Raw genomic sequence first — 12319 nt, 5'->3', positions numbered from 1 at the left:
GAGGTCCCAACACTTATCCCTGAGGAACACCACTCACCACTGACTGCCAATCAGAAAAACACCCATTTATCCCTACTCCTTGCTTTCTACTGGTCAATCAATCCTCTATCCATGTCAATACATTACCTGTAATACTGTGGAACGTCATCTTATGTAGCAGTCTTTGGTGTGGCACCTTGTGAAATGCCTTCTGGAAATCCAGATACACCACATTTGCAGGTTCCCCACTGTCCACCACGCAAGTCATGTCTTCAAAGAATTCCACCAAATTAGTTAAACATGACCTACCCTTCATGAACCCATGCTGGGTGTTTCCAATGGAACAATTTATATCCAGATGTCTTGCTATTTCTTCCTTAATGATAGATTCTACCAATAGGCGACTGATAATACAATCTGTCAGGAGTTGCACCCTGGTGCGCTTCTCACAGGTGTAGCCACCAGGGACCCTGGAAGTCTCCCTGATCTTCCATATTGTGCAAAAGGAACATGCTACTGCTCTAACTGCCATCCCTTCTACCTTCAATCTAGACAGAAAGAAATAGTTAAAGAGCCCTTCCCTGTGCCCTTGAGCATCCTCAGGCTGAAACCTCTTGAGCAAAGGCCTCAGGGCTTCCACTCCAATTCTGGCCCACTCTCTTAATGGCTGCTCTCTTTTCCACCTTAACCTTGCTAGTCATCCTCCTCACAGAGCCCCTGTTTGTTTGATCAGAGGAGGAGGGAGGGTGGGAAGCAATGTCACATTTCAGGTTTAACCATACCTTGACACCAGATTCTCTCTGACCTACTGTACAGTCATGATGACCGTGACGATGTCGCCCAGAATTCCACTGTGATGACTCTCGGCCACCCCTTTGATTTGAGTGAACCTTCTTCAGAACTGATAGTATCTAGGAAAACGTCAATTTATATACAGAGGATAGGGTGGGAGGAGGACACAAGGAGTAGATGATAGTTAGAGATAGAGCCCAAACAGTGAGAACAGATGGTCAGACAAAGGAGAGACGAGACCAGGAAGATGAATAGCTATTAATGGAGATTTTTAGTGGCTAACAATGAATTGAGTATAATAGCAGACTATGAGGTAACATGGCCTGGTGTGTGGGATATGGGGTAAGGACATGGGAAAGTTCAAGCCCTAAAGTTATTGAACTCAATATTGAAATCTCCTTATAAATTTGTTTCTCAGTTTCTTGCTGACTATTAGGAGGTCTACAGTACAATACCAATAAACTGATCATTCTTTTCCTTTTTCTCACTTCTACCTAAATAACCTTCCTGGATGTATTACAGGAATGTCCTCTCTAAGTGAAGCCATAATGTTATCCCTACTCAAAAATGCTGCTCCTCTTCCTCTCTTGTCCCCCTTTCTATCATTCCTATAGCATATATACTCTGGAACATTAAGCTGCCAGTCCTGTACACCTCTGAGCCACGTCTCTGTAATTGCATTGATATCCTAGTCTCATGTTCCCTGCCATGCCCTGAGTTCATCTGCCCTACCTGTTAGGCCTCTTGCATTGAAATAAATGCAGTTTAAATTATCAATAATACCTACTTCTCTGCATTGTTCCTGCCTGCCCTGACTGTTTGACTTACTCCTTTTCCCAACTGTACCAGTCTCAGACTGATCTGTTTCCTCATTATCTCCCTTGGTCCCACCCCCACCCCTTACAAATTTAAATCTGCCTGAACAGATCTCCCCGCCAGTATATTAGTCCCCTTCCAATTCAGGTGCAATCTATCGTTCTTATACAGGTCACTTCTGCCTCAGAAGAGATTCCAATGATCCAAACATGTGAATCGTTCTCCCCTGCAACAGCTCTTCAGCAACATATTCATCTGCTCTGTTCTCCTATTCCTACCCTCATTAGCTTGAGGCAGCAGGAATAATCCAGAATTACTACCCTCAAGGACCTACTTATTAAATTCCTGCCTAAGTTCCTATGTTCTCGCTTCAGAATTTCATTCTTTTCTCTTCCTGTGTCATTGATTCCAATGTGTACAACAACCTCCTATTGGTCTGTCTGCCCTTTGAGAATATTCTGCACGCTCACCAAGATATCCTTGTCCTAGCTCCAGGAAGGCAGTACACCATTCTGATTTCTCGCTGTTAGATGTGGAAACGTCTGTCTGTGCCTCTGACTAGACAGTACCCTATCATAATTGATCGCTTGGGAGCTTATGTACCTGTAGTTAGGTCACAGCCAGTCTCAGTACCAGAAACCTGTCTGTCTGTGCAACTTTACCCTCAGAGTCCAATGCCCCTTACATTTTCCAAAACAGCATACTTGTTTGAGATAGAGATAGCTACAGGATACTCATGCACTACCTGCCTTCCTTTCCTTCTTTTCCTGGAGGTCATCCATCTACATGGCTTTACCTTCAGTTTATCTCTCTCCCCGTAACTGCCATCCATCACACCCCCTAGCTTCTGTATATTCTTCATTGCCTCTAATTGCTGCTCCAATCGATCCATGCAATCTGATAGAGTTCACAACCAATTACACTCCATTGCGAAGGAAAACCGGAAGTGAAGTAATCCAGCTCAATGGACTCTGGAGTTTAAATACGAGCCAGGAAAACACAACAGCGCTTCATTGGAGGCTGCACGTATGATATTACGCAGCAGGGTAATGAAACATCTGTGGAACAACAAGCCAGCTTGGGGAGCCAACCAGCCACAACATTCACAACCCAAGCTACAAATCCCCTCTAAAACCTTAATTGCATTTCCTGCAAACATAATCATCAGTAACATTGAAACTCTCCCTAATCTCCCACATCCAACTAGCACAAAATAGCACAGTCTACTGCTCTAAAAACACAGCTCCAGGCTAATTTAGTAGGTATGTTTTATATCTTTTAAAGTTTAATCATGAAACAGATCTAAATAAAAATATACAATCAAAAAAGTACCCACTTCACTCACTATCATAGATTTACAAGAAAACAGTAAGGTTACACTTTAAAACTAGCCACTTAACTGCTCCCCTCCTGTAAGCTCCTCCATACAGGTTTCTGCAAGGTTAATTTTGAATAATGCTGTTTGTTTATTTTTCTTAGAGTGAACTACAATGTCCAGAGAACTTGAAATCAAACAGCAAAGGCAGTTAGCTACGTGGGTTACTATTGAGTCAGACAGCTGTGCAGGTTTACTGCTCTGTTTGAATCACTTCACATGTGGTTATTGCCTTTGTCTCTTTTCCTCCTTTTTAAAGTGCTGTTTTTGATCTTTTTATCCCCAAAAGTTCCAAACCAATGCAACAGCTTAAAATAGTGATTATTGCTCCTATAATTCGAGAAAATCAGCTCCAACAGGGAAAATACCTCAAAAAAAGGAGCAGCTCTTACAGCCACAATTATTTCACATCCTCCATCTTGGAGTACCCAGAATCCAGTTGATAAAATGATGAACAAAAACAAAGTTGCTGGAAAAGCTCAGCAGGTCTGGCAGCATCTGTGGAGCAGGAAAAAAAGTTAACGTTTCGGGTCCGGTGACCTTCCTCAGAACAGATGGTGGCTGGGAGAACGTCAGTTTATAGCAGAAAATAGGGAGGTGGGTGGGGTAAGGAGTAAACGATAGGATAGAGCCCAAAGAGAGAGAAAGACAGTTGGACAGACAAAGGAGTTGCTAACGATCAGGCTGGGAGGGTGACAGTTGTTAATGGGGACTGTTAGTGACTAACAACAGGGGATGTGCAGGGGGTGGTAACAGGGCCTGGTGTGTGGGGTGGGGGACTGGGATATGGGTGAGTTTAGGCCCAAAAATTATTGAACTCAATATTGAGTCCGGAGGTGTTGTTCCTCCAGCTTGTGCTGGGCTTCACTGTAGCAAGCTGGAGACAGAGATATTGGCCAGGGAGCAAGGTCGTGCATTGAAGTGGCCGGCAACAGGTAGCTCAGGGTCTTTTTTACGAGCAGAACGTAGATGTTCTGCAAAGGGTCACCAAGTCTGCGCTTTGTTTCCCCAATGTAGAGGGGACCACATTGTGAGCAGCGAATGCAGTAGACTAGACTCTTGGAAGTGCAGGTGAAGTGTTGCTTCACCTGGAAGGTATGTTTGGGCCCTTGGATACTGGGGAGGGAGGAAGTAAATGGGCAGGTGTTGCACCTTCGCTGGTTACAGAGGAAGGTGATGTAGGGCTTTGGGACGGTGTTGGGGTTGAAGGAGGTGTGGACCAGGGTGTCCCAGAGGGAACGGTCCCTGCTGGTGGGATGGTAGGTGAGGGTAAGGGGGGCCCTATCGCTATTGCGGGAGGGAATAGAAGGGGTGAGGGCAGAGTGCAGGAGATGGGTCGGACCCGATTGAGAGCCCTGTCAACAACGGAGCTGGGGAATCCTCGGTTGAGAAAGAATGTGGACATTTCGGAGGCTCCCTTGTCAAAGTTGGCCTCATCTGAACATGTGCGACGGAGATGGAGGAACTGAGAGAATGGGATGGAGTCTTTACAGGAAGTGGGGTGTGAGGATGTATAGTCCAGGTAGCTGTGGGAGTCGGTGGGTTTGTAATGGATATTAGTGGTCAGTTTACCCCCAGAAACGGAAACAGAAATGTCGAGGAAGAGAAGGGAGGAGTCAGAGATAGACCAGGTGAAAGTGAGGGCAGGGTGGAAATTGGAGGTGAAATTGATGAAGTTTTCCAATTCTTGATGAGAGAGGGAAGCAGCACCGATGATGTCATCGATGTATCAGAGAAAGAGTTGTGGGTAGGGGCTGGAATAGGACTGGAACAAGGAATGTTCCACGTACCCCACAAAGAGACAGGCATAACTAGGGCCCATGCGGGTACCCATGGCAAACCCTCTTATCTGAAGAAAATGACGGGAGTTGAAAGAGAAGTTGTTGAGGGTGAGGACAAGCTCAGCCAAGCGGAGAAGGGTGGTAGTGGGTGGGGATGGTTCAGGTCTTTGCTCCAGGAAGAAGTGGAGAGCTCTAAGACCCTCCTGGTGGGGAATGGATGTGTAAAGGGATTGCAAAAGAGGAGGTGGCTGGAGACAATAAACTGGAAGCTTTGAAACTGTTGTAAGGTGTCAGATGAATCATGGATGTATGTGCGTCAGGATTGAATTAGGTGGGAGCAGATTGAGTCAAGGTAGGAAGAGATGAGTTCTGTGGGGCATGAGCAGGCTGAAACAATGGGTCTATCTGGGCAGTCCTGTTTGTGGATTTTTGGCAGGAGGTAGAAACGAGCTGTGCGGGGTTGGGGGACTACTAGCTTGGAAGCAGATGGGGGGAGGTCACCAGATGAAATGAGTTCCATAACTGTAGTGGATACAATGGCCTGATGTGCCATGGTGGGGTCATGGTCCAGGGGAAGGTAGGAGGAGGTATCTGAGACACTGGCACACAACATGATGAAATTTGTTCTCTGCATGAAGACAGAACACTGTCTCCTTGAGAACTGTGTAGTGATCCCTCTTACATGTAATGGATAGATACCTTGGTAAACCAATGAGAAGCAGACACAAGTGCATGTTCTCTCATATTATATCATCACCATCTACACATCCAACCAGGGAGCTATACCCTTCAGGACACAGCCAGATCAGCCAGTAATGATGTTACCTAGTTACTATTTGTAAAGAACATTGAAGATCCCCCACCTAGAGTATATGATGTGCCTTGTTACCTTGAATGTTTCATCCAAGTTCAACATGTCCTTTTGATGGAACAGGACATAACCAGAAATGGTGATGGAGAGATCCAGCATTGACTGGAAGGTAGGATTCTGCGTATTATTATATTTAGACTGTTACTTAAGCAATCTGGGCCAAAATTTTCTAAATTTTAGCAGATTACTCAACTTTAGCAAGGACTTTAAAGAGTTGCATGAGCTGAGGCATTAAGACCAGTAAGACAGTGATAGTTGACTGCATGTCTGGTGGTCGGTCACTTTTCTTATATTTTATTACTTATATTTCTTTCATTTTATACTTTTTGAGCTTAATACAACAGAATGGCTCCCTCAGATATTTCAACAGGCAGTTTAGAGTCAAATACATTACATCAATTATCACAAATAGGTCAAACCAAGTAAGGGTAACAGATTGCCTTCTCTGAAGACTATCCGGAAACCAGAGAGATTTTATGACAAGCCAGTAGCCGCAGGCTCACTATTACTGGCATTAGTTTATTTACTCAACTGAATTTAAATTCCTCGACTGATGGGATGTGAACTCGTCTCCAGATCAGTGGCTCAGGCCTCTGGATTGTGATCCATGCAGAAAACCACTAAACCAGCCAAATCCCTAAACGATCACACACCTGACAGGTTCTGTTAACATCAGACAGCACAGGGGTCACTGGACGGTATTACGCTTACTGCCCATTGGATCACGTTTCAAGGGGTAAAGATCCATTCACCACTGACCGAAAACAAACAAAAAAAATAAATCGGATCTCTCGCGTATGAGACGTTCGACCATTAAAAACTATCGTCCCCCCTCAGTTTAAGGAACGACGTTGCGGATGATAATTATTGTCTTACCCAGCGAAAAGTGCCGGTGGTCGGATTTCAACGCTCGATACTACGAACTCTGACAGATTCTGCATTGAGTAACATGATCGCTCCAGCGGTGCCAAGGTAAATAACTGCGCCCCCGCTCGCGCTCTGACTCCTCCGCCGGACGAAGGAGGGCTGACAGCAGTGCGCAGGCGCCGCCTCCAGCGGCCTAGCTCGAGCTCGGTTTGGTTAGCTGCTTGAAGCGGGAGCGGTTTAACTGACTGGGGCCACTTTAAGTTAGGGCATGATTGTGGTAGTAATTATGGTGCCACTCTAAGTGGGTCGTTCTCAGGATGAAAACCGAAAGAACTGCGCATGCTGTAAATCAGGAAGAAAAACAGAAATAGCTGGATTAGTGGGCAGCGTCTGCAAAGAAAAAAATCAGAGTTAACGTTTCGGGTACTCGTGTATCAAAGAAATACAGGCTGGCACTTTACAACAAAGATTGAGGGAGAGTAGTCTGTTCTTTTGTGCCCCTGCCCCTATTTTGTGTTTTGAGATGTCCTTAAGTCGTAATGTAGGTTGGTTCTGTAATCCATTGGACATTGTCACGGTTAGGGCCAAATTGGGAAGGCCTATATGCTGAAACCTCAGCCTTCCTGCTCCTCTGACGCTACTTGGCCTGCTGTGTTCATCCAACTCTACACCATGTTATCTCGGGTTGGTTTTGTAATTGGTTTATTGAACGATCTTCGTGGTGGCAGGTGCAGGGTTGTTATAAGTCGTAATTCATAGCAGTCATAGACAGTCATTAAAATAGAAAAGTGCACATCAGAGAGGTTTCAAACTTGATAATTTCAGCATACAAATAATTATAAAGTATTACAAAATGCAGTCTACTGCAGTTTGGTATTAAGGTTCTTATAAGTTGCCAAATGAAGTTCTCAATCACTTACGCATTATTTGAGTTCATTAGTGAATCGGACTATTGCTGTACAATTATTGTTTTTTTTAAATTTCATTATACACTTACTTTCGTGTGATTGTGGCAAGTGACAGTGATAATATGGGAAATTCAAATTCAAAACTTTTCCAGCGATGTCTCGACGGCTTTTTTCATCTTTTTCAGCAAAGGCACACATAACGAGTTGTTCACGTTTTGGTACGTTATACTTAGAATATAAATTGTGTATAAAGGACATGTGAATATACGAGCATGTTAAATAAGAAACTGAGCAGACCTAGCACCATTTGTGAAGAGAAACCAATTAACATTTCGAGTCCAGTGCCCCTCCAGAACTAATAGCTGCCCGGAAAATGTTGTGTTTCTGCTGGTGATGGGGTTGGGATGTGTTGGAAGGAGTGAGCGGATTAGTGGGCGGGGTAGGCAAACGAAGGGTTGATGATAATGGGTGTATGAGCAGTCATAGTCATACAGCACAGAAACAAATCCTTCCATCCAACCAGTCTTTGCCGAACATAATCCCGAATTAAACTAGTCCCACCTGCCCGATTCTAGCTCATATCCCTCCAAACCCTTCTTATTCACGTACCTCTCCAATTATCTTTTAAATGTTGTAATTGTACCCGCATCCATCACTTCCTCAGGACGTTCATTCCACAGGTGAACCATCTGCATAAAAAATTTAACTGATGAACTGTTTTTAAAACATCAAAGTTTATTTATCTGCATCCTCTAGACCCCATTTCTTTCTCCTCAGTAAAAACTGACACAAAATATTCATTTAGTATCTCCCATGTCCTGAGGTTCAAAAAAAAGTGACCTTCTTGATCTTTAGGAGGTCCTGCTTTACTTTTAGTCAACCTCTTGCTCTTAATGTATTTGTAGAATCTCTTTGGATTCCATAACCTTATTTGCCAATGCTATCTCATATGCCCTCTTTGCATTCCTGATTTCTTTCTTAAGAATGCACCCACCCTTTATGTTGATAAAAGAGATTCAACTGAACCAACTTGTCTGCACCTAAAATAAGATTTTCTTTTATTCACGACTAGAACCTCAATATCTTTATTCATCCATTTTTCCTTAATTTTATAAGCCTTACCCTTCACTCTAACAGGATGGTAATGCCTCTGAACTCATCAGTACACTACTGACTGCCTCCCACTTGTCAAACATCCTTTTACCTGCTTTTGAAAGTTCTTATCCGATACCATTAAAATTAGACTTACTCCAATTAAACACTTTTAACTTTTATGAAAGGCTTATCCTTTTCCATAGCCGTTTTGAAACTAATAAGAATTATGATCACTGAACCCAAAGTGCCCCCCACTTTTACTTCAATCACCTGCCCTGCCTTATTGCCCAAAAGAAGGTCTAGTTTTGTGGCTTCTCGAGTGGGAGCATCCACATATTGATGAAGGAATTTTTCTTGAACAGATTGACAAATTCTTCACCATCCAAACCTTTGATTTGGGGAACCGTAGTGTTAATGTTTGGAAAATTAAAATCCCCCATTATTACAACATTCTGCTTGCATATATCTAAAATCTCCATACATGTTTGTTTTGCAATTTCCGTCATAGTATTGGGGCCTTATAGTACAATCCCATCAGTGATATTTCCTTTCTTAGTTCTAATTTCTACCCATATATTTTCACTGGATAATTTTTCAGAAATAGCTTCTCACATTACAGCAGTAATGTATTTCTTAATCAAAAATGCCACTGTACCCTCCTTTCTTGCCTCCTTCCCTATACTTGGTCTAGCATCGAAAACCTGGAACATCAACCTGCCAGTCTTGTCCATCTCTCTTCCAAGTTTCTGTAACAGCGATGACATCCTAATCCAATGTTCTTAAACATGCCATGAGTTTATCAGCCTCACCTGTAAGACCCCCTACATTGAAATAAATGCAATTTAGTGCTTTGGAATTACTACATACTCTGCCCGTCGAGCTTTCTTTTCAAATTGACATGCTCTCTTCATATTCAGGACCTTCCCCATCAATTCTTCTATTTACACTGCTACTTAGAATTCATCCACTCCTCCTCTCTATCAGTATAATATCTTACATAATGGAACAAGCAAATCTCCATGCTAAGCTTCTGGTCCTTTTCCAGTTCAGGTTAGACCTATTCTTCTTGAACAGGTCTTTGCTATCCCAAAGACATTTCAATTGTCCAAAAACATGAATCTCTGAACAATACATCAGGTCTTCAGCCATTAATTTATCTCCTTTATCGTTTTCTTCCTTTTGTCCTTTGTGTTTGGCATTGGGAATAAACCAGAAATTACTACTTTTAAAGTTCCATCTTTCAATGTTCTACCTAAGCTCTTAAATTCATTACATACTATCTTAATTTTTTCCCTAAAAATGTCTTTCTGACTAACGTGTGCAATAATTACTGGCTTCTTAGTCTCACCTTTAACAACATGCTTGAAATATTTACAGATGTCCTTTTAATCCTAGTGCCAGGAAAGCAACAAACCAACCTAAATTTACACTCGCTGTCACAGAATCTCCCCTTCTATGCCCCTGACAGGACAGTCCCCTATAACAATAATTCTATTAAATCTTGTCAAACACTGCTTAACATAAGAATCATTCCAAGTGTCCAATAACTGACTGTCTCTTCCATTTTCCGCCGACAGACCATCCCCTTCAATATTTCTAAAAACTGAATATCTATTTGATAGAGGAATAATCACTAGAGACTTTTGAACTATCTTACCTTTTCTGAGTCACTCATGTATCCGACTGATCCTGCTGTGTAATCACTTTTCAAAATCTACAAGCCATCTCACTGTGTACCTCATATATGCCCTTAATAACATTAAGCCTAAAGAAAGGAATTTTCAATAACACCTGATGTATAAAATAAACTTTCATTACCTACAGAAAATAATGTAAAAATGCGTAAAAATTAAAATATCAAATCTATAAAACTTACAAAATTGACCACTTAGCTGATTAACTGAATTATTTAAAAAAAACTCCTGTTCAGTAAATTCCTCAAAAAAATCTTATGTAGGACTCCAAACTGAAAACCCAACTCCTTATTTTAAAAAATAAGTGCAAAAATTCTGTTTTGAAAACCAGAAACGTAAAAAACAAACCTCTTTGAGGCACAGTCTTTTTTAACTTATGCATTTAGAATTAAAAATCTCAGCTGTTCACTACAGACCGTGAAAAGCTCATTTTTTAAAAAAAAAGTACGTTTGAAAAAACAAATCACAATTTTTCAAATGCACCTTTTTCTAAAACAAGATTTTCAGGGTCACAAGTTTTTTTAAATGTTAATGAAACAAAATAAATAAATATCTTGTGAAATATAACTAATAACTTTTTAAAATAAAACTATAATCAATCTTTAACTAAACTTGCAAACCCAGGAGCAGCTGCAAGATCCACTGCCTCCCAGGTATTTAGTTGAAAATGGATTAGCAGTGCTGAAAGCAACCCACCTGAGCTGGTAGATAGGAATGGCATGGCATGGAAGATGGTATTTATGCTCTAAGGTTCTTGCAAAGATCTGTAACTCAGGTTGTGAGTGAGATCATTGATTTGCTTGCCAAGTTGGCTGGTAATAGTTAGGATGTTTCGTCACATCAGTGGAGCTTCAGATGAAGCAATGTTGTTCTACCCTGCTCAAGTATTTATATGATCCAATCGGTTGAGATGCTTTGTGTCATTTCTGAGTGTTTTTTGCAAGGGTTTGTAGATGGACGTCTAATTCCATGTTATTGATTGCATTATGGGTGGAGAACCAGGCCTCAAAGAATCCCCGTGCATGTCTGTGTTTGGTTTGAGCTAGGACACTCACGTTGTCTCAGTTAAACTGATGGCCTTTGTTGTCAGAGTGTACTAAAATGAAGGAAAATTTGTCGTGTTGTTTTGCTGCTAGCTGGTGTTCATGTATCCTGCTGGCTAGTTTCCTTCCTCTCTGGCCAGTGTAATGTTTTCAGCAGACCTTGCATGATATTTTGTACACATCATTAGTTCTGCATGTCATGGGTAATGGGGTGTTTGGCATAGTGTGGCTGTGGGTTTGTGTGGTATCCTGATTCCTAGTGACGAAACATCTGAACTGTAACCAAATCAACAGCCTCATTTATGCTCTAAAATTGTTAAGTTCCATGTTGGGTCAGACACACTAAGATATAGTTATGCTGTCCAAGCAGATGAGGTGCTGTTCATCCAGCTTGCCTTGAGCCTTGCTGAGTACTACAGCAGGCCAGTGTGAAAATATTGGCAATGGGAACATTGCAGTGTGATGAAGTGACAGGCAATTGGAATCTCTGGATCATTTTTAGAGACTTTGAGAGACCACTTTGTGGAACACCTGCCTGTGCCCTCATGCAGAGGCAAGCATTGTAAACACTGAATACAGTAGACTAAACTGAATGAAGTGCAGGGAAATCACTACTTCACCTGAAAGTTGTGTGAGGGACTTTACCTCCTCCCTCCTTATTAACCAAAGGTGCAAGTGTTGCACCTTTTACAACTGCAGTGGAAAAGGTGCTGTGGGCCGAAAGTGAGGTCTTGGGAGTAGAAAAGGTCATGCTGGAGGAAACAATTCCTATAGAATGCGGAGAAGGAAGTGGAGGGGAATGTGCGTCTGGTGGTAGCAGCTTATAATCTTGTGGATGCAGAGGTTGGCGAGGTGGAAACTGAGGACTTGGCAACTCTTGTAGGAAGAGGTGAGGGCAGAAGTGCAGGAAATGTGTTGGACATAGCTAAGGGCCCTGTCAACCATGATCGTGGGGAATTCTCAGTTGAGGAAGACAGGCATTTGAGGATCTCCTGTAGCATTAAATAAAGTTAGTGGGCTGCAGTTGTCAGTAGGTGCATATCAATGTAAAATCCTGATAAGAGACTAGCCAAAAGGGAAGGAGCTGACTTAAATATT

General features: G+C 42.2%; 1 protein-coding gene across 1 annotated transcript in view; it reads right to left on the bottom strand.

Moving 5' to 3' along the window:
* Nucleotides 1–6634, bottom strand: part of LOC125454947 (CAP-Gly domain-containing linker protein 4-like) — a 265594-nt gene extending 258960 nt beyond the window's left edge. The window contains exon 1 of the mRNA XM_048536323.2: nt 6491–6634. The gene's annotated coding sequence lies outside the window, so the exon portion shown is untranslated. The remainder of the gene's footprint in view (nt 1–6490) is intronic.
* Between the last annotated feature and the right edge of the window lie 5685 nt (nt 6635–12319).

The sequence above is a fragment of the Stegostoma tigrinum genome, chromosome 9 (assembly GCF_030684315.1).
Source record: "Stegostoma tigrinum isolate sSteTig4 chromosome 9, sSteTig4.hap1, whole genome shotgun sequence".
NCBI lineage: Eukaryota > Metazoa > Chordata > Chondrichthyes > Orectolobiformes > Stegostomatidae > Stegostoma > Stegostoma tigrinum.
This window is presented reverse-complemented; position numbering and strand designations above follow the sequence as displayed.